This window comes from Molothrus aeneus, chromosome 2 (assembly GCF_037042795.1).
Source record: "Molothrus aeneus isolate 106 chromosome 2, BPBGC_Maene_1.0, whole genome shotgun sequence".
Lineage (NCBI taxonomy): Eukaryota > Metazoa > Chordata > Aves > Passeriformes > Icteridae > Molothrus > Molothrus aeneus.
Window position 1 is genome coordinate 105043375 of NC_089647.1, and position 21726 is coordinate 105065100.

General features: G+C 41.0%; 1 protein-coding gene across 2 annotated transcripts in view; it reads left to right on the forward strand.

The window, feature by feature from the left end:
- The first annotated feature begins 11244 nt into the window (after positions 1-11244).
- The window catches only part of IL1RAPL1 (interleukin 1 receptor accessory protein like 1), a 679795-nt gene continuing 669313 nt past the window's right edge, over positions 11245-21726 (forward strand). Inside the window, exon 1 of one of the 2 annotated variants that reach the window (XM_066545452.1) lies at positions 11245-11934. The gene's annotated coding sequence lies outside the window, so the exon portion shown is untranslated. The remainder of the gene's footprint in view (positions 11935-21726) is intronic. The other variant, XM_066545453.1, reaches the window with a different exon arrangement.

Here is a 21726-nt window from a genome sequence, read left to right on the forward strand (position 1 = left end):
CAGTGGATTCAAGACCTACTGAATTTCAAGGAAGCCTTCCAGGAGTGCCTCTAAAAATTATAATAAAACTGTTCTGCATACTACTTGCTGTTAAATATTCAACAATAATAAAATGTGCTTTACCTTTATGAAGAGCTACAGAAGCATTAACTAACTAAACCTCATGACTCCTATATATAATTCAGATAAATGTATAATTTAATTTTACTCTTCTTAGTCAAATTAGCTATAATAGTGAACAAGCCTTTTACTAAAGAGTGAAGGATTTGAGAAAGGACCTTGGCTTCCTTAATTTTCTGGAAAACCAGGCTCATCTACACCACCACTGGACCTTCAGAGAAAAACTTCACCTTTCCACAGGATCACTGCTTCAACGGAGCCACACCTGGCACTGCAGGAGGGCTGCAGCCACCATTTAATGGGACTGCTATGAACACCCTGACCCCAAGGGTGTCAGGTCGTATTCTGACTCTGCCAGTGTTGTTTTATATTACTGCACTTTTATTTTTCCTAATAACGAACTGTTATTCCTACTTCCATATCTTTGCCTGTGAGCCCTTTAATTCAAAATTTCAAAATTATAATTCGGAGGGAGGGGTTTTACGTTTTCCTGCCATCCTCAGCAGACACCTGTCTTTTCAAAGACAGTCTACTATTAAAAGTGGGGGGGGTTTGATTTTTAAAGTTTGGCAAACTTCTATTTTCAAACATAATAGGTCTGCTTATTTTTGTTGTTTTGCTTTGAAAAACAGGATTTCCTGTGAGCACTGACATCCAACACAGTACTTACATATAAGTAAGAAATACCTGAATATTTAACTATACTGTATGCCCTGGAGAGTGGGTGTGAATTTTGTGTACCTCAAGGACCTCCTGTATTTGTAATCAGTCTAAATTACTCAGAGAAACATCCTCAAACCTTGATATAGTCCAGTTACATGGACTGAAGGGTCGCAAAAAGTGGGAGAGAGTGTTGAGCCCTTCCCTTAGCAACTATATTTCACAGGGGCTGTGTCACCACCATTGAACAAACAGTGAATCCTGTTTGTTCCAGTTTTGTGATATAAAAAGAGTGCAGGAGCGTGTCAACAGGACAGATTTTACACACTGGAAATGAGAGAGCGAGAGCGCAACAGAGAGAGATCTTTCATCTTGTCAATGCCTCTTCATCAACATTCAGATCACATTGCCTTCATTTCAGACCTCGCCACTATCCTCTGCCTTCATTCTTTTTTCTTATTCGGATTCCTCTCTCTTCATGGCTGAAAACAAAACTTTCTCCTTTGCTTTGACAGTTGTCTCTCTTCTTTCACAAAATGCTACGCCGTCACTGTTGATCTCATAAGGGACAGATTGTTGTCCCATTAGAAGAAAGAATCCAGGCCATAGGAAAAAAAAAAAGGCATTTTAAGATCAAGCAAGGCAAAACTACACATTGAAATCGAAGTCACATTTTTTCCAGGTCCCTTGAAGAAAGTTATACAGGAATGTTCTTTTAAATCTTAGTAATTGCCAATCCTTCATTTTTCATTGTCTGCAGCTTGCTTTCTGTGCTGTCACAGACCTTCTGTAACAATCATGCTAACATTGTAGCATTTATTTTTGATGTTTATTTCAAGAGAATATTTAATGTAAAAAAAAAAAAAAGCCATAAGATGAAAATGTTGGACGTGGGAAATATAAATTTCACGCTATGGATAACAAATTCAGAATTGTTTACAGATCCACATCAGGAAAAGCTGGCACTCTTACTGAGCTGTGTGAGACCTCAAATCTGTTTGTGCTGTAAAGTTTTCCTGTAGCTACACAGCATTTCAGGAGGGTACAATACTCTCCTACCAAGGCTCTCTTCTTCTTGTATAGACTTGAAGAAAGATTCAGAAAGAAACAGAACCCCCACACATTCATAATAAAGCCCATTTCCTTTAACCCCTTTGCTGCCAATAATACAAAGGTCCTGCCATGCTGCCATCACCCACAAACACATTTTTAGTCACTCCAGATCTGAGGGGATGTTAGGAAGGTTTCTGTCCTATGAACAGATTTTTTAACTTTCCTCAAATACTAGAAACTCTATTAGTAAAGTTACAGGTTGTAGGCCATGAATAAATTGATTAAAAAAAAAAAAGTCAAACAAAATATGTAAAAGTGAGGGGGTTTGTACCATTTTGAAAGGAGTGGTACAGTTAATATGGCTCAATATCTTTATTAACAGTGCCTCATAGGCAGAAGTAAAATTGAACCTGAATTTCCTGCTTCTTCAGGATCTCTCATCTTTCTTCCTATTGCATCATAATGTCTGCTTACTTATACCTGTAACATAAGCATTGAATAAATTTAGGAATTCTTACCTGGTAGCAGATTTTACTCCCTATAAAAAATATAGAAGTAAACACCCATGGAAAATGACATTTCTGTACATTAACCCAGGCAAATGACATTCCTTGTCATTTGTTTCCAGATTCTGTGCTGCATTAAACATGCATAATATGCATTAACTCTTTCAATAATGCAAACTTTCAGGTTCCATGTACCATAAAACAGAAAACAAGAAAACATATCCATGGAGATTCAGCACAAAGACCCAGCTAGCCCAATGTGTCATCTCTAAGAATGACTGGTAAAAGAAACCTAGGCAAAGGGTGAAAGAAACAAGTGAAGCAGACTGTCTTTCTCTGGTGTGCCCTTCTGCCTTGGCTGCACAGAATTTAGGCATTTTCTGACTGGGAACTTGTAGTCAGATTATTGTTTAATACAAAAGAGAGGCTCTCCAGCAAGAATGTACTTAATCTTTCATAACTGATTTGTACTTTGGCCTTCAACATGTCCTGAGGCAATAAATGAATTATACAATTTACTTATTTGTTATGCATCTGTTTTGAAAATGTCGTAGCATAATTTCACTGGCTGCCTCCTCATTCTTGTGTACCAAAAACAGTGGTCCTTACACTGTAAATTTACAGATCTCACATATTTCTCTTTGTATCAAATTTTGCAAACCAAATAAGCCTGCTCTGTTCATCCTCCACTTCTCTGAGCAAACATGTTCTGTTTGACTACTCCCTTGCTAGTTACTTTGCTTAATACTAATGACCAATCAAGACTTTTTATTTGAGACAGCGTGACCCAATCCTGCATCATATTACAGAAAAAAAGTTCACTATAGACTTGTACTGTGGTATAATGCTTCTTTGCAGTTTTGTTTTCATTTCTAGTCCCAATCATTCTTGATGTTTTGATTGATTATTGGAAATTGTTTAATATTAATCTGACATTTTTGAGAAACTTTGATAGTGATATTGATAGTTTCCTTTGTACTACAAGATTTTTGTGAAACAAAAAATACTTTAAACTAGGTTAGCAATAATCATTTTAACATCCTTAGATGCTAAAACATCTCCTATGTACTAGAACAATATCTATAAATTGACTATTTTTCAACTTGTTACTGCTCTATTGACTGGAGGTTTTTTCCGCTAATTCTCATCCTACTGAATCATCTGCTATTATCAATGATGGCAAACTCCATCTTCTAATGAGTTTGAAAATATTTTTTCTCTATGTTATATGCTGTTAGTGGCTTGATTCTCAACATTTTTTGTCAGGGCTGAGTTGCTATAGCTTTACATTTAATTTACTATATATAATTTCCAATTATTTGGCTGTGATTTTCATGTTGGAAAGGAGGGGTTTATTTTAGTCTCCCAAAGACCCTTTACTATTTGTCAGGATCAAGCTAGCCCTTTTATAAGGATCTGATGGGCTCTTTCACCAAACTGTAACATGATGTCTTTGAACAGCATCCTTTGCACCAACTGATATTTTGCTGTTTGGAGTGTATTTTTTAAAGTTAATTTTAAGTAACTTCCATTATATTTACGTATTGCCTCTCTTTACAGTAGAACAATATTTCAGTAAGAGAAGGTGAGATTATTTTGATTTGCTTCAGGCATCTGCATACCTCACAATGATTATTGTACAGTGGTACTTAAGTAATTGGCTCTTGAACTGAGTCTTGAGCACTGTTGAAGGGTAAAGAGCTGCTTCTCTTCTTGTGAGTTCTAGCTGTTCCAAAGAGAAAGAGTTTATTATGTCCTAAACTTTAATCACCATGTTCCACCATAAGACCCAAGGTGAGGTTCTGTATCACTATCATCTTTAATTTTTTTTTTTTTCCTTGCCTACAAAATCTTTCTAATCTCCTTTATGGTCATTTCCCCCACCTTAGTTAGGGGATCCATAGACACCTGTATTGATACATTCTTCTCAGCCAGGTTTTGCAATCAAGATCTGTCATACATGAAATAAAGATGTTGATTTTTCCCTCCCCCTTTCCCCTGCCTGCCCTCAGTAATTTATTCCCTCATGTGCAGCCCAGGTCTGTATGTAGAGGCCTTGATCTCCCCATGGCATCCAAATAGCAAAATGAAGCTACAAAACATTGACTGCAGATGACTCTAATCACTTATATTAATAACTGGGACAAACCTTTGCAGCTGCTAAATTGATGCATTGGTAAGCACAAAATCAAGTTCCTTGCTAAGCACACATGTGCGCGTATAGTGGGGAGGCAGAAAATCAACCACACTGAATAATAAACATTTCTTAGGTTAATTAATTTTGACATGTATAGCTTTATATGTAATTGATTCACTAGCTCTGTGAGGTAGATAATTCACACATCTTTGATTTTAGCAATCTCTTATTCTGCTTCATAACTTTCCAAAGGATATTTTTACTCAGGAACATTAAACCAGTTAAATTTTAGTCTGTTCCTGTCAAAGTGGTTTACATCTGCACAGGCAATTTCTGGACTTCATTTTGTTTTTGTCAGTCATGCTCTTTGATATATGAAAGTTTAGTACTTAATGTACATCAGGATGAAAGTAGCCATGGTTGTTTGGGAACTTGCTCATATGGAGCTGTATCTGAGTGAGCATGTTATTGCTCCTGGCAGTCCCACCGCTCCCCTGGCCTGCTTGACTCCACATTTTGGTTGGTCAACCTGCACCAAGGCTGCAGAAGTAATTTCAGTGGTGAGGGAGTGAATGCTCCAACAAACAAATGACTTTGCAGTCAAAGGAAAAAAAATTGTATTATGCACCCATTCATGACATGATGACCACATACACCCCATTTATGCAAACAGGACTGATACCACATCTCAGAGCAAGAATGGGCAGGTGGTGACAGACATCCAGGAGTGCATAGAAATTATATTTATTAAATTGTGTATAGTCTCCGCATAGATGGATAGGACAGGGCTGCTGAGGAAGGTCCCTGACACCTGGCCCTGCCACTGCCAGCCATGGCCATCCCACAGGGAGGCAGGAGGCCATGGAAATATCCCTGTCCTGCTGAGAAAAGCTTTCAGCAACAGAAGGGTTCATTGGCTGGAGTGGGCTGGGAAGGAGGTGCTGGGCAGTGTGCTGGGCAGTGGGAGCAGCGCAGCCCGGAGGGAGCAGCAGCCCATGGGAGCTGCTCTTTTTTCACCTTCTGGCAATTTTTAGAATGAAGAAAATAAACAAAAATTAATAGATTTTTTTTTTTTTCACAAAGCAGCTGTATGACTCAACAAAGTTTTGCTTGTGGTCTTACTTTTTCCTTTAGGGTTTGGGTGTTGGGTTGTTTGGGGTTTTATTCAGATCAATTTGTCTCTTAAGTACTAACAGTTTTCACATTCATGACTAGCATTTTCTCATGATGAAAAGTGAAAATCCCTGTACTGGGAGCTGTCAGAAGTTGGGAGGGGCATGACATGAGAATTGCTTTTGGTTGTCACCAGCCCTGCCTTTTTCACCTGCAGCCATCCAGCCCTGGCCACTGCTGGGACACATCACTGCCTAAAGGAATACTCTGATAATTCGGGTCACTTGCTCTTGTGCAACTTTTTTTTCTGAATAATGTTGGTATTTAAAATCTCCAATTTATGATTTTTGGTTAGACAACAGTAGTGCAAGACTGCTGTAACACCTACTGAAGCAACAGGAGTCTTTCTATAGACTTTATAAGAATTGGATGATATTTATATTACTGAATACTTTAAAACTAAACAGACTCGCAAAGGAAAATAATCCCTTATTGCTGCCTTCTGTTAGTTCCTTGGGGGAAAAAAATAAAGCAACTCTGAACTGAAACATACAGAATTTTTTAAATGCATGAATGCACCCTATCATTTTACTTTTCTCATCTTGTGATAGAGTACTGTTTAATTAAATAGATGAGGTGTATGTTCTAAGCAGCTTATGGATGGGTATTATCTTCATTTGAGATACTCTAATGAGAGACTAGGGGAACAACAAGTAACCATTTATTCTACAAAATTAAAAATGGGAAAGAGATGAACATTTAATTACCTTGACATTATCCTTTGCTATATTAGGTTAAAGCAGTAAGTTGAAGGACAACAAAGCTAATATATATATTTCAAATATTATATTTATATTTTTAAACATATACATATAGATATGCAAATTTTATTTTCTTTAATCATTAAAATTCAATGAAGTGCATGTGTTAAAGTAGTAACAAGATATTTAGCTTTTATGCAAGGTCACTTTTCATCCATAGGTTCTGTAATGATTTGCTCAGGCCACCTACAGCTGATGACAAAGAAGGTTTGTCTGAGCAGCAAGGCCCTGGCAGAGCTGGGACCACATAGCCTGGGCTGTCTGACACGCTCTGCACAAAGCTGCCAAATTAGTCACACAAAAATGGCACCAACGAGAAAAGCATGGTACAACTGTAGCATTTGGGACAACACAGCTCAGCTATCAGCACAGCATGCTGTACCTAGGGAAAGGTGCATGTTTTTGTGGTGGGTTGGCACCGTCTGGATGCCACCACCCACCAAAGCCTCTCTACTGGTCCCCTCCACTGACCTTGGTGTCTGCAGCGCTGCTCCTCTCACCTGTTCTCACCCTGCTCTTCTGTGATTACAGCTGCACAGTAACTTGTTTTTTTTCTTCTTCTCAAACAGGTTATCCCAGAGGTGTTCCCACCATTCCTGATGAGCTCAGCCTTGGCCAGCAGTGGGTCCATCCTGGAGTTGGCATTGGCTCTGCTGGACATGAAGGAAGCTTCCGGCAGCTTCTCACCCCTGCAGTTCTTTCCCCTGCTACCAAAATCTGACCATGCAAACCCAACAGTGGCTCAGGAAAAGAAAAATATAATTGCAATTAAAACTATAAGCAAGAATTTTTGTGATTAAATCTCTTCATTATTAGATGAGTATTATTCCCTGACTAGATATGTGCTCGTTAGAGTCAGGCTCCTCTCTAAAGGAAATTGCTTTCAAAATTTTCACATGACACAGAATTAGGGATTATTCTTTCTAAAATATCTTCTTTCTTGAACACTCTTGCCTAGACTTATGAAAAGAATATGTATGGTAGTAAGTAAGGTACAATATATAAAGCACTCAACAAATAAAATGCAATTATATATACTGTAAAATATACAAAATTTAAAAAGATAAAATATACACAAGAACTCAAGAACTAGGAAGTTAATCACATAGCATATTTCAGGTTTTCCTTTGTTCATCTCTGAAGCATTCAAGACTACTTAGTCTGCCAGAAGTGGACAAAAGGGAACCTGCTTCTAATAAGATCAATGCAATTGTGTTTTGAAAAGGGGAAAAGAAAAAAGCTAGGCAAAATGCTGATCTTTTTTCTTTACTGAAACTGTTTAGTGATTAGATTGAGGATGTAGTTTACATGACCAAAGGGCTCAGAAGCAGATTTTTACATGAGCAGGGGTTCTGTTTGGTGTTTTTAGTGGGGGAATGAAGGCATATTTTGGAAACTGTGATTTCATTACTTTTTAAATCTAAAAATCTATGCTTGTTTTCCATGCTGTCAGATTCATATCATGTCATAGTTCTATTGTGTATGCACACTCAGCAAAAGAATGTGCAAGTGCTGGTGTTTTGTGTTACCCTGTTTCTCCCTGCATTTGCTAAGAAGTGGAAAATAAATACTCAAATGGAAACAATATTTACTACCTAAAATCCACAGGAAGGTAGAAAGAAATCAAGACCTGTCAGTCTTTGGGTCCTCTGGACAGATTTGCTGGCAGAGTATGCATGAGGCCATGATGTTTTGTAAAACCCCTGGCAGCTAAAGGGGTTGTGGATATCAGCTCTTGGGCAGTACCCATTCAAGCAGATTGGATTTACCAACCAAGAGCATTCTGCATGAAGTTAACGTTCTTCAGACCCATAAACTCTGTCAGCCCCTTCATTTTAGATATGTATTACTTTTAGAAAGAAAGCTTACTTTGACTGCACTGTTTCACTTAATACAGACCAAATGTGATGGTCCTCTTAAGGATACACACTGAGCTATATAAGAGGATGTGGTTTGTGCCTCTTCCTTTTTTCAAGGGACACAAGGCATCAAGATCACACATATGGTTCAGGTACAAGATACACTACTCATTCTTATTAAACATTTCAGCATGCACTGAACGCCGTGGAATTAAAACAGACAAGATTATGCTCTTCTCTTTGGTGAAATTTCTTGGAAACACAAGTCATGATGAGGACAAAGGAGATCCCCTTCTACATTAAAAAACCCATACCTATTAAGGGAGGATGAAGTCAATTAGAGATTAAGTATGTGGCTGAGAAAAAAAATTAAATTTAAGATCTCTTATGCTTGTATCCATACAACTGCATTGCTCTTCATAGCAATTCAGTAACTGAGAAGTGAACGGAATCTAGTTTCTTTAACCCTGGGATAAATTTAACAAGAACACAGGTGGTTTGTATTCTGCACATGTGAATTGTCTACAGCTTTTCTGTATTATTAGTCTGGTTTCAGCCATTTTAGCAATTCCATTGTATTTTATTCACAGCTTTTGGCTTCCACCTTTTTTCATTTTCTGTTTCTTCTGCCAGACACTTAATCAGCCTCTCTGGGAACTTATATAGCTCCTGTGACCACTGTGTAAGAACACCTAACAAACATTAATGCCTTTTTATCTTCACTGCACCCTTATGAGTAGGAACAGTGTTAATTCACCTTATACAGAGAAGGAACAAAAGGATGGAGACATTAAATGACTTGGCTATCAGAGGAAGAGTAATCTGTAAAGTGTCAGGAACTGAAGGTAAATGGTTAGGTCTAGCCCAAGCACCTCCTTCCTACTCTCTGCCCTTTGCAGACTATGAGCAGCCTCAAGCATCTGTCGCTCTGTCAAGGCACAAGGGAGACTCTTGGAATTCCCGTGATGGAGGTGCCTGTGCTGGGAGTCTGTTGTCACATCCCCATGGTGAGAAAGCAGCTCTCCCAAAGGATAATGGTGAGAATCAAAGTTGGGAACCCCTCTGTCTTTCCCTCTCACTCTGTCAAACAGCTAGGATGCCCAGCCTTCTAAATCAAGCACCCAAACCTGCTCTCTAAAGTATATGGTATGAGTCACTTAGCTAACATAAAATGTCCTATACTGATCCACAAAGAGAATCCCATAAAGTTTCTCATGTCTCTTTTACCTGCCCACGCATATGGATCACTCATCATAGTAGTAGCTGAATGCACGGTTTAACCAGTCACATTAATTGTTTTGTTTTAACATTGGATTTTGACTTCTGGTTCCTGCACTCATTTGTAGTTTCATCTATTTTTTATCTGACATGAAGAACGCCATTCTGTTATAAGGCGAGGTGGGGTGGGGTGTGAGCAAGTTCCACAAATTCTGCAACAGCTCCCATCCCTCCTGCAACCCACTGACTCTGCATGGCATTTTATCTGCCTATCGATAATCCTTTATCATATTCCATAATAAAATCATATTCTTCCATGGGCTGCTTTTTCTTTTCTCCCTTCTCTTGTAAGATATTGGGGGTTTAATAACTGCAGCAGTTTGGATTCCTCTCTGTGACCCTGCAAGGAGCCAGGATGGATGAAGAGGTAAGTAAACATTGCCTAGTCTCTTTGTCCTGGTTTTGGAGAGTTTTACAAAGAAATAAACAGATACGTAACTGTACACATTTATCTCACATTGCTCAGCTATTTCCTGCTCCTCCACACTCCCACCCCATACAATGGCTTGTAAGAGTTCAAAATGCCTCCCATCCGACCCTGTACCTATGCACAGGCAACTCTTATCTCTTCCCTGTGTGTGTGCACCTGGAAGGTAAATGCAATGGAAGAAGGGGTGCCCACTTCCCTGCACATTTGTGCAGGAATGGGAACAAATGTATTGAGGGGAGTGTCAGAATTTGAGTTATGTTTTACAGAACATTTGTTTAGTATAATAAACATCCGCAAATGACTATTTATTTCATGAAGTAATTAACATTCCTAATTAGATGCACCTTGCAGCTGCTGTTAATCTTAATTGGCAATAATGCAGTTACATTTTGATACATATCTTCAGAAGAGTTGCAGAAGAGAAGGAAAAAAAAATAAAGACAAAAATCTGAAGGGAAGGAAATAAAACTGTTCCCACACAGTTCAGAGAGTTCGCACAAAGAAGATCCCATGGCAACAGCGAGGCCCACAGTTTGCCTTATAAAAATCCAAGAATAGATAATGTATCATCTCTCCTAAAACACTTCGCTTGGGAAACCGGAGGGGAAGAGGGGGGAGAAAAATAAAATGAAGCGCAGGAGGTGAAGCGAAGCCGGCTGACCCCCGCGCGTGTTGCGCGTCCGGCGCTCCCCTCCCGGCCGTGCCCCCGCCGCTGCCCCGGCGGAGCGGAGCCGAGCGGAGCGGCCCCGGCGCTGCGGGCCGAGGCGGCGCGGGGAGGCGGGCGGCGCCGGGGCGGAGGGAGACAAGAGAAGGAGGGAGGCCCCGCTCGCCAGGAGTTTCTCCAGGATCCCTTCGGAAGGGCCCTCCCCGGCGGCTCCCCCCGCAGCGCGGCGAGTGCGGCGCTGTCCATCGGGTGGCAGTGCCGGCCCCTTCCTGCCGGCCCGGCGGAGGGCGCGTTCCGCCGAGCGAGCGAGCGAGCGAGCGAGCCCGTCTCGTAGGAACACAGGGATCGTTTATGCACTGCAGTTTCTCTCGCCTCTCTCCCTCCCTCTCTTCCTCTGCTCCCGAGGATATTTTGGGTGGATTGTGGTTATCAATCAAGACCTCCTCTTCTTCTTTGCTGATCACTTGTCATTTTCACCGGGGATTAGTATCGTTCGGGGCAAGCGGACAACTGATTTTTTTTTTCCTTTCTTCTTTGCCATTTGGAGAATTTCCCCCAAAACCTCCCCCCCTCCTTTTTTATTTTTTTTCATTCCTTTTTTTTTTTTTTTTTTTCTTTTTGGCGCTGCGGTGCGGGTGCTAGGACCCGTCAGGCACCCTCCCCCGGCCGCCCCCCCCCTCCGGAGCGTTTTCCCCACATTCGCCCAGCACCAGGAAAGGAAGCTAGGAACCCCCTCCGGATCGTCGATCGCCGGATACTTGTGCGGGCAGCCGGGATCCGGCGCGCTGGGCGCGGAGCTGCCCGCGGGCGGCGCGGGGGCCCCAGGCCGGCCGCCCCCTTCCCCCCGCCCCCCCTCGCCGCACCTGGATGGTACCTCCCGCCGGCGACGCGGGCACTTTCTGAACTAGGAAGGAAGGGGCGACTCGGGGGGGGTGGGGGGCGCCGAAGTCTGTATGGAATTACCTGCGCCCCCGGCGGAGCTGGCAGCGGTGGATGGATGGGCGCCGCGTCCGCGGCACTCGCGGCCAGCTGAGCCCCAGGAGTAAACACGGGGCTCCTCCGGCCGAGTGCGCAGTGTGGTGACCGGCACTCGCCTCGCTGACTGATCGCACCGGAGGAATATTTCGGGAGACTCCTGTGGGTAAGGTCATTTTATCCAGGCAAAAGCCCGGCATTGCTAAACTTGGTGGCGGGTGACTGAAATGGGCACTTTCGGGATTGCTGCATTACCCTGATGCGAGGGGCTCCAGCCGCTATTGGCAGTTGAGTGGAATAACTGCAGTGGGTCTTCTGGTGAGTGCTTTTTGCGATAAATTAAAAAAAAAAAAATCTCCTCCCTTTGTATTTATGCATCCTCTGGATTTAGGAGAGTACTGTAAGAGCAAGGAATCTTTAATTTTCCCTCTTTTTATTTTTTATTTCCCTGGTTGTAATATATTTGACTGGAAAGGTTATGTGACAGCTAAGAAGCTCTCTGTGATGGAATCTAATTAATATGAGATCGGATCCCATCCTCTGGTTAAATAGATGTTTCCAACTCTGTGCAGCGTTCTGCTGCATTTCATAGCTGCAATGGAGGTAGAGAAAATCTGCTTTTCAAGTTGTTAAACTTTAAGGTGGTGATTCTTATTGATCGTGGTACAGTGCACTGGTGCTAAAGGGGTTAAATGCCATTGGTAATTTGGGATTACAACTGTTCCTGTAAATCCTGCAAGGAAATTATAAACTGAGAGGTGCTAAGGACAGAATCCCCTCAGTTTCATAGTAGAGAAAGACCATAAATGTCACTAGCCTGAAAATATCTCATCCAGCTGCTCTTACAAAATATCTTTTTTACCCAATAACTTACCTACTGAAATCTCAGACCACGTGTATGGGAGTTGGAAGATGTGCAAACAGAGATGCTATCTTCGGTATTTCATACATACATGCATCTGGCTGAGGGACTGTGTGAGAATTCATTCCTGTTACTTGTGGTGTGAAACGAGACGAGAGAAAAAGGAAAGATCATCTTCTTAAGAACAGAAGCGAGTGAGGGAAGCACTTCAGCCTTTAAAGATTTAAAGGGATCCGAGCAATGCACATTGGTAATCTCTCTCTGCAAAATCAGTTCTGATAAGAGGGAATGGGGGAAGGTTGAGGGAATCGATAGTGATGACGTTGTGCAGTGCAATGCACTGCAATGCTAAAGTTACATAGTGTGTGCGAAAATATGTACCCTTATGTACTGCTGGTGAGTTCATGCATAATGGATGGAAGAAGATATGCAGATCTGTCTGTAGGAAGATGGATGTATTTGTGCAAAGACGGTGATTATGTAACTTGATTACATCAGTGGCATCAGTCGCCGATAGTGGAATAATATTCTCCTATAGCGTATCGATCACTTGGCTTAACTTTGTAGCGCTCCCGGCAGCGAGGGATGGAGACCTGGGCAGAGGAGGGGAGATCCTTGCTCAGCTCCTGACAAGGGGTTTGCCTCTTGCAGGCTGCCTTTTGCATCAGCGTGCTGCTGGCGGAGTTTCCCCGGGACAGGGAGTTCACGGAGGACGAGGAGGAGGCTGCCGCGGGCTGGTTCAGCCACACCCGGGAGAGGCTCCCGAGGAGCCCCGGCCAGGCTGCACAATGGTCCCATTGAGCGGCCCCGGCTCCTTCGCAAGGTCACACCGCAACCTGGGACTTGGGTGCATGGCAACAGCTGAGCGGAGGAGGAACAAAACCGAAATTAAAATTGATCCTCCTCCTCCTCCTCCTCCTCTCCCCCGGCCGTCGCCTGGCTCCGAGCACGGCGTTCTGCTGGCCCTCTCTGCTCCAGGCAGAGCCGGTGCCGCTCGGCCGGGCGTGTGCGGCGCCCAGCACCGACAGCGCTGTGTGCTGAGTCTCTCTCGGTGCGAGCAGCGACTGCTCGCAGCTTTGGCAGGGTGCTGCTCCACTGTGTTACAATACAGCGTGACTGACGTGGGGGAAAAGTATTGTCAGATACAGCAGCTTCATACACCTGTTACATTTACAGGAACCCAAAAGGTGGTCCCTTAACGCATTTCAGGCGGCTTAGAAGTGAGTGGGTGAAGAGCAAAGGTGTAACAGGAGTCCCATTGGTTTAACTCAGACTTTTTTAGCAAATTGTCCTCAAAGATAGCAGTATCAGGATATGCCTTAATGCCCCTTTTAGAATCCTGAATCACTTTTCCTATCTGTTCAGGGGGAGGAGGGGGAAGAGCACTCCTTGAAGATAGATAAGCTCACAAAGGCACTGCTGAGGGCCCATACCTCTAACACATGCATTTTCTGAAAAATGTAAGCCTGATGAAATCTTAACTCAGCTGAAATGAGTGATCTTATCATCACTGACCTGTGTCCTTCCCCACTTCACTCTGAATCCATTCCAGCAAAATGTCACTAAAATACTTTTCAGTTAAGAAGAGGTGAGGGCAGAGTGGGTTTTACATCTTTTGATAAGCATGATCTTCACATACCTACTAGATTTAATGCACTATCAAACTCACAGTAATTTTACCCTACAGCAGCCTGAAAAATCATTTTTTCCTGCTTGCCTGAAAACATCAGTATTTTAAAATACATTCACTGTTAGTTCATGACTGTATTCATATTTCTGGAGGATAGGTCTGGGCAAGCACTAAAATATCCTGCTAATGCAGTTTAGAGTTTGACATTCATAGAGTATACTGAGTAAATTGAGAAAAAAAGGATATGAAGTTAACTCTGTTTCCATCCTTCAGGGGTCAGAATAACACTATGGCAACTCCTATGCATTGCTACAGCTCTTATAATTTTCAGAAATGTCCATTGCATAGTCTCCCCCACACAGAATTACAGGCATGCTCTTTCCACTGATTGCTTACAAGACCCCTTGTGACACACAGGCCACATACCTGTACCACCCATCTCAAAGGAGAGCACAATTGTCTCCAGAAGGTGTTATAAAACTGGTGCTGTAGAGGAGTAGGCACTGACAGTGTGGGAATTTATCACATGGTACATGTAAAGTGGCATGCAGCATGCAAGGATTTGCAAATTCAGGACAATAGAGAATGGCAAGCAACCAAGTTTTATTTATAGATTAATTTTATTGTTGTAGTTAGCCATGCCCACTTGGTAAAAATAGAGGGTTTCAGCTCCAATGCAATATCTCTTCAGTTTGCGCCAAATGTAGCTTTTTTGAGAGGAAACTTTCCTTGCTGAAGTAAAGCTGTAAATCACTCGGACAAATGAAGAGAAAATGTGAAGAGAAATATTTACATAAAACATTCCCAGGCTCCAAATCTCAGACCACTGAAAGCAGTGAGATTTTGGCCACCCACTCCTCACTATTGCTGGAGAGCTGGCTTTTAAAGAAAACAGCAGTGCATGAAGAATAATCTCAATGCCTTCCTCTGACAGAGCAGGCTTCTGGCTGTCATTGTCATAGAAAACAGTAGACTTGTTTTACTGCTGATAGGAAAATTTGAAACAGGGCAGATCTTAATGAAACTTTTTTACTGTTCAGTGATATTCTTGTAATGCATTCAGAGTACTTTCTGTGGCCATTATGTTGAACCCATGTGTTAGGAAAAAAACCAAAAAAATGGATAATCATCTGAGGCTTTCCTTCAGTGTATTTGCACTTACAGAGAAGTGTTTGAATATACTTCTGTGTTTCATAACAGCTGTGATATTTAGCGGCTGGGAATCTTTTTATTTTTATAGTTCACACTGCATGATAATATATGGCAATTGAAACATGAAGCTCTGATTAATATGATTAAAAAGTAGCAACTTATCTAGTGGTGCTGAAGTTGTAAAGTTTAATTATAGAAGCACCATTTGCACAGCTATAGGTAAGGTTGTGTCAGCATTTCTATTATAAACCTCTATCCTGTTTCCATCCGTTGTGTCAGGGGGTCCATGAAATATGAAGAATTCAAAGTCTCTCATCATAGAGATTATGATGCTGTTTAGGTTACTGCTGTGGTCTGTCAGGTCAGTAATCCATGTGTTTCTTTAAGTCTTTATATGAATATCTACAGCAGCACCAAAGCAGCCATTATGCTCTATCAATTCAAGTATATTCTTCTATTTTAAATGTAATTAAATATGCAATGATGGACCACAGTGACTTAGTGACTCAGGAGGGATCATTTAACATATCATTTTTTTATGCACTTTCATGTAGTTTTCATACTCCTAAAACAAAAACAGATTAAATACAGCAATTAATTCTTTTTGTGACAGCTTAAAATTAATTTGCATTTAGGTGAAAACTCTTTTGGGGGACGGGGAGGAGGGAGAGAATGATGAAGATGAGAATTTGTGGGTTTTGAATGTTAATATTCAAGCTTTGCAGATTCCCCTGAGGTAGTCACATATGGAACTCCATCCTGCAGAAGGGGAAAGTACTGTGTCATTTGTCCCAGCTCTGTAAGACCTGGGCAAGGAAATCAGGTAGCGCTGACTCTCTGTTTTTAACATTGAGCACTCCGTTTTTCTAGGTCTCACTGTACCTGTGTATTATAGGCACTCCTAGGTCAGTTCATGGTATTACACAGCACACTATTTATGCCTCAATAACTGGGTCTGAACAAACGAACCAAGGGCATCACTCAGTCTTACTGCTGTATGTGCTTTAATGTTTCATGTTTGTAGGAACAGCACACAGACATAAGGATAATCCTTAAACAGTTGTAGCATCAACTGCAGCATTTACTCACAAAGATTTTTCAATTGGGAATGAAGGAAAAGAGAGGGAGAACATGAAAACATTTAGATTTTTTTCACTGCAGTAGATACTGTTTCCATTTTATTTTTTACTTCTGAGAATAATTTAGGAAATTCTCAGTGTAGCTTCCAAAAAGAACTACAGAAAGCTAATTCATGTGTTGAGAAGACCAATACCATCTATACAAATCTATACAATCAGCAGGCAGACAAGGGGTAGTGGTGTCAGAAAGTTTTCTGTTCTCTGCTCCTTTACAGCTGACCATGGTGAATAGAGCATTGTGAATGAGGAAGAAGATGGAGACTGCAGAATGGGTTAATAAAAGGGGAAGCAAAAAAGCTTGTAAATGTACAGTGGTGAAGTATCTTCTCTATCTTGAGATGTAATATATTTCTGTATTCCTCTTGTCTGTTCTTTACTAGGGATACCCAGCTGCTTAAAGTTATTGCAGTTCCCAACGCCCACTGCTCCTTTTTTTTTTTTTTGAAAATCCTTAAAATCTTCAGTGCAAGGGCCATCAACTTTCTGTTTTCACGTTTTCATTCCTGTTTCCAGTCACCCAATGAGACGGTGATCTCTCAGTTGAGGTAACTTGAGGTCTTTCTCCACAAAATAATAAATTAATGTCAGGAACATGAGAGGAAGAATGTTTTCTGTTAGATGAAAAGACTGAAAAGGCCTATAATTTTAGAAAAGGCTGATAATTTGCAGAAATCATACTTTTTTCTGACAAAGTACATACTTTGAATTTCCAACTAGGATTTCACAGTACTCTTACAAGACTGACACCCAGGTAGTGCAGCTGTTCTGCTTGGAGTGTCAGTAGCAATTTCTTTTCAATCCCAACCAAAAGTTTAGACCGTTTCAGGGAAAATGAAGTCATAATGATGTGCATCCATTGTCATGTGCAGGGAAAGGCTTCTGCTGCTGGTTAGGAGTGGGCTTAACCACTCTGAGTTCCCAGTGGGCTTAACCAGCTCTGACCTGTCTGAGTTCCCAGACCATTTGCATCTGACTGAGAATTGCTGTGCCTGAATGGTGTAAGGAACCTGCAAGTACATCTGCGCCCTGCCTACATCCATTTGACAGTGCACCTTTACTGGATTTGACTCTGAGCTCAGATCATATGCCTCAGGGATAATTCCTACACCAAGATCTGTTGGTATGATGGAAACCTTGGGATAGAGCCACAATGTCTGCACAGGAATGTGTTTGGCCAGGATGCTTTTGTGTGGCACTGATCCCTGGCAGCAATTTTAGCCCTGTGTCTGTCAGGCTGCTGCTCAGTGCACAGAATTTCAGGATGGCAGCAGAGCACAGCTGTTACCATACAGCACCTTGGCATTCTGCATCTTCAATTTTCCTTTAATGCTTTCTGTCTCTTCCCACATTAAACTTTTTTCTCCCACCCCCCTCCCCTCCCCCCCAAACTTTTTTGCTTATTTTAGAGTAATGTAACTGGAAATGCATGGCATTTCCTTTCCAGCAAGTTGTGACTGTGATGGAGATACGTATGCTTGTGTACCTATCTGTCACTAAGATTTGTGTTCAGTATACACAGAGTTTTTTTAATTCAACAGCTCTTACAGAACAGACAGGGCCTGTGAACTTTCTCTTAGACATTTCTTTGGGGGATCCCATAGCTAAAAGTGGTGTGCTTACACCAATGTTAAATCAGGTTGGCTGATTGGCACTATCTCTCTGCACATACATATATATTTAGTTATCATAGAATCAATAGAATATGCTGAGTTGAAAGAGACCCATCAGGATCATTGAGTCCAACTCATTGGCCCTGCACAGGACACCCCAAGAGTCACACCATGTGTCTGAGAACATTGTCTTTTTGGTCTCAGTCAGGCTTGGTGCTGTGACCACTTCCCTGAGGAGCCTGTTCCAGTGCCTGACCACCCTCTGGGTGAAAAATGTTTTCCTGATATCCAACCTAAACTTCCCTTTACATAGCTTTAGGCCATTTTCTTGAGTCCTGTCACTGGTCATGAGAGTAAAGAGATCATCACTGTCACCTCCACTTCCCCTCAGGAGGAAGTTGTGACTGCAGTGAGGTCTCCCCTCAGTCTCCTCCTGGCTGAACAGACCAAGTGGCCTCAGCCCCTCCTCATAAGGTTTCCCCTTCTGTAAACCTCATAAGGTTTACCCTTCACCACCCTTGTATCCCTACCTTGGAGGCTCTCTAATACCTTCATGTACACTTTCAGGGATCATTTCTGTAGCTGGTCACTAGAGGAGAGTTATGTACATGTACACATGCACAAATACAGGTACCTCTGTGTGCCTGTGCATGCACATGCCTTTACCTGTGCACTCACTCCTACACCCAAAGGAAGGCCGAGAGCAAGCCATGAGGAGGAAATACTGGAGTTATTCTTTATGCTAAATGAAGGAAAACAAGCATCATTCAAACAAGCCATGAGACAGTAGTCTATGGTTTTTAGGGTTGATTTAGTATTTATTTTTTAATGATCTGTAAATGCAGCACATTTGAAGACAACACAAATGTATTTTGGAATATCAAAGCAGTCACATACTTTGAAAGGACTATCGAAGGGCTGTTTGGTATCAAATGTAATTTTAGAAATCTACATGGTAAAACTTTGAAAGATACAATCTAAATGTTTCCTGTATATCTCTCCTAACAGAACAGGATACCATCAAAAATCTTGCCCCTTGTTGTGAAGAAGCTCAGCCCAGGGTATTTTCTCAGTTCATAGTAGAAGAAAGTATTATATGTATCATAAAAGAAATGTAAGACTTTGTGTAGTATTTCCTGTATAATGCTTAGGAACTCTTCACTGTCATTCTCAGTATGAATAATCCATCTGCCTTTGGTAACTTCTTATCCAGAAACCTATTGAGTAGGAAGAAAAGACCAGAGGAAAAAAATAAAGAAGTCTTCCATATGAAAAGATTCCCATGTGAAGAAAGAGGTGAAGGTTTTATTTATTCAAAAAAAAAGAAGATACAGTATGGAAGAACAAATGATGCAGGGAATATTGAAAGCTATGGAAAGATACATTGGTTTAATCTTATATATTGTTTTCCTGAAGACCAGTAAAATTTAATTGTGGAAAATGTAAAATGAGTTAAGGAAAACACTCCTTTACACAGTTCATTCAAATCCTTTGTCTCATATGGACAAGGATACACTGAAGAGAAAGCTCTAGTAGAACAGAGCAGCTAGATAAAGACAAAATTTTGAAGTGTTGCATTGTAATAGATACCTAGGTAAGAAGATTATCAGGCTGTGTAACAGAGGGCTCTCACCTTGTGTACCCCAGTTGTGGTGTAGTCAGTGGATGTATTTGTCTGTAATTTCTGAAGTGTTAAAGGGGGCTCCTTCCAAAGGATTTCTTATTGGCTTCCCTTGGAGGTCTCCTGTCTGAGATGGACTCTGTATTCTGGAGACCACAGTTCTTCACTCTGTTCATTTTACAAACCCAGCAATTGTAGTACTGCTTAATAAAGATTTATTAATGTTGACTGAACAGCCTAATTTTGCTGTTTAAGTCCTCATTACTAAAGTCCTGGTCCAAAACACAGTGTTGGAAATGGAACGAGGCCTACTGCACTCTGTAGGTATTGGATCAATCTCCAGCTTTGTCATCTAATTTCCTAAATTTTGTTATTTTCTGTGAAAAAAACCTCTCATACTGCTTATGTTTAATAGGTTAACATTGATTACAAAAAGAAAATCTTGTAAACTTTAACAGAATCCAATAAAGCTTATATTAAAGCTATATTATTGACAGTATAAACAGTCTTAGTAATTTCCATCATTAAGGGATATGCAACCCCCATATTTTGGTCAGTCACTGAAAGGAATGTCTCATTTCTTAAAAGGTTGTTACACCATCCCTGGTCTCTGGTACTTTCAGTTGCTGTGATGGAAAACTCAGATCTTTAAAATCAATCCCTAAAAATATATGCAGTGTTAGTGTACATCCAGAGCTAGTTCTTTCTAAAAATTTGTCAGGTTAATCAAAATACAGATAGGTTTCAGTCTTTAGTTAGTTTAACTTATCCTCCTTTGTATTGCTTCTTCACTACTTTATATGTATAATGAGGTATAATAAATATCTTATATATAATGTAAATTCTGTCAAAGGACAGTCATGTGGCTCAATGGACAGACACTCTACTTCTACTTCTGGCTGCTCAATTACAAGGGATCTTCCTTAATTACTGTTTTCTCTGGATTTTGTCCATTTGTAGTATCACTTAATGATTAAGACTTCCATATTAGCTAATGCAATGTATGTCTTTTATTTCTTTGGTGTCTGAAATCAGGCCCTTTCAATAGTTCCAAATATTGCTTCTCTGTAAAATTCTGCTAAATTTGTTCAATTTCTTGTCTCTAAAGACTGAAAGACATAAACACATTCTGCCTTCATGTCTTTTTAAGTGCTTAATCTATTTATAATTTAAACTCTTTGCTTAATATTTCTATTTTATTATCTGTGAAGCAGGGCTAGAGAAAAAGTTAATGTCAATTTCTTCTTCCTGCCTCAGTGGAAATTAAATTTTTTGCCAACCCTTGGAAATCATAGAAAGTATTTCCATTCTTCAGCCTCCAGAAAATAAGTAATTTCCATGTTGGTTGGAGGGTGGATTTTTAAATATTTTTTATTTATTTAGCACTTAGATTTTGGGAGGATTGAATCAAAAGATGCCATTTTAGACATAAAATTTTAATGAAAATATTTTTTGCTCAGTAGAAAATTAATCAGGGAAGATATTTTCAGAGTACTTAATGCAAGTTCTTAGCAGAACAGGACTCTCAGCTAAGGTCTTTACATGCTAAATAATACAAATATGAAAATAGTATTGTGAGTCATACTACTGGGGGTGGCTGGGTCAGCTGCCTGTTTCCTAAATATTAATCAATCTTTTTTAATTTGATATTACTTCACTATTCATCTTCTAATTTTTCCCTGTTGCCTGAATTAATTATATTTAAAATATGGATGGTCACGAATCAAATGTAACTTGTGGTTTTCCTTTCTGCCAAGGTTCAGGTGTAACCTACCTGGTTGACAGAACAAAAATGTTAATAGTGATGGTTTCTGCTTTTGATGCTGAACTTCGACTCTGTGTTGGCTCTTGCTCATCAAGTCTTAATCCAGTGCCCGGGGTGTTGTGGGAAGGGCCGCTGTTGGTCTCAGCGTGGAGTGAATTAGATTTGGGAATTTTAAATCCTAGCAGCGAGGTTCTCTTGTTCCCTGCAGCGCGCTCGCCTGTCGGCGCAGAGCCATCACCTGCTGCCTGCCCGCAGGTACCGCCTGCCTTCCGCAGAGCAGCCTTGCCAGCGGGAACGCCGGAGCAGGGCAGCTCCTGTTCCTCTGGGAGAT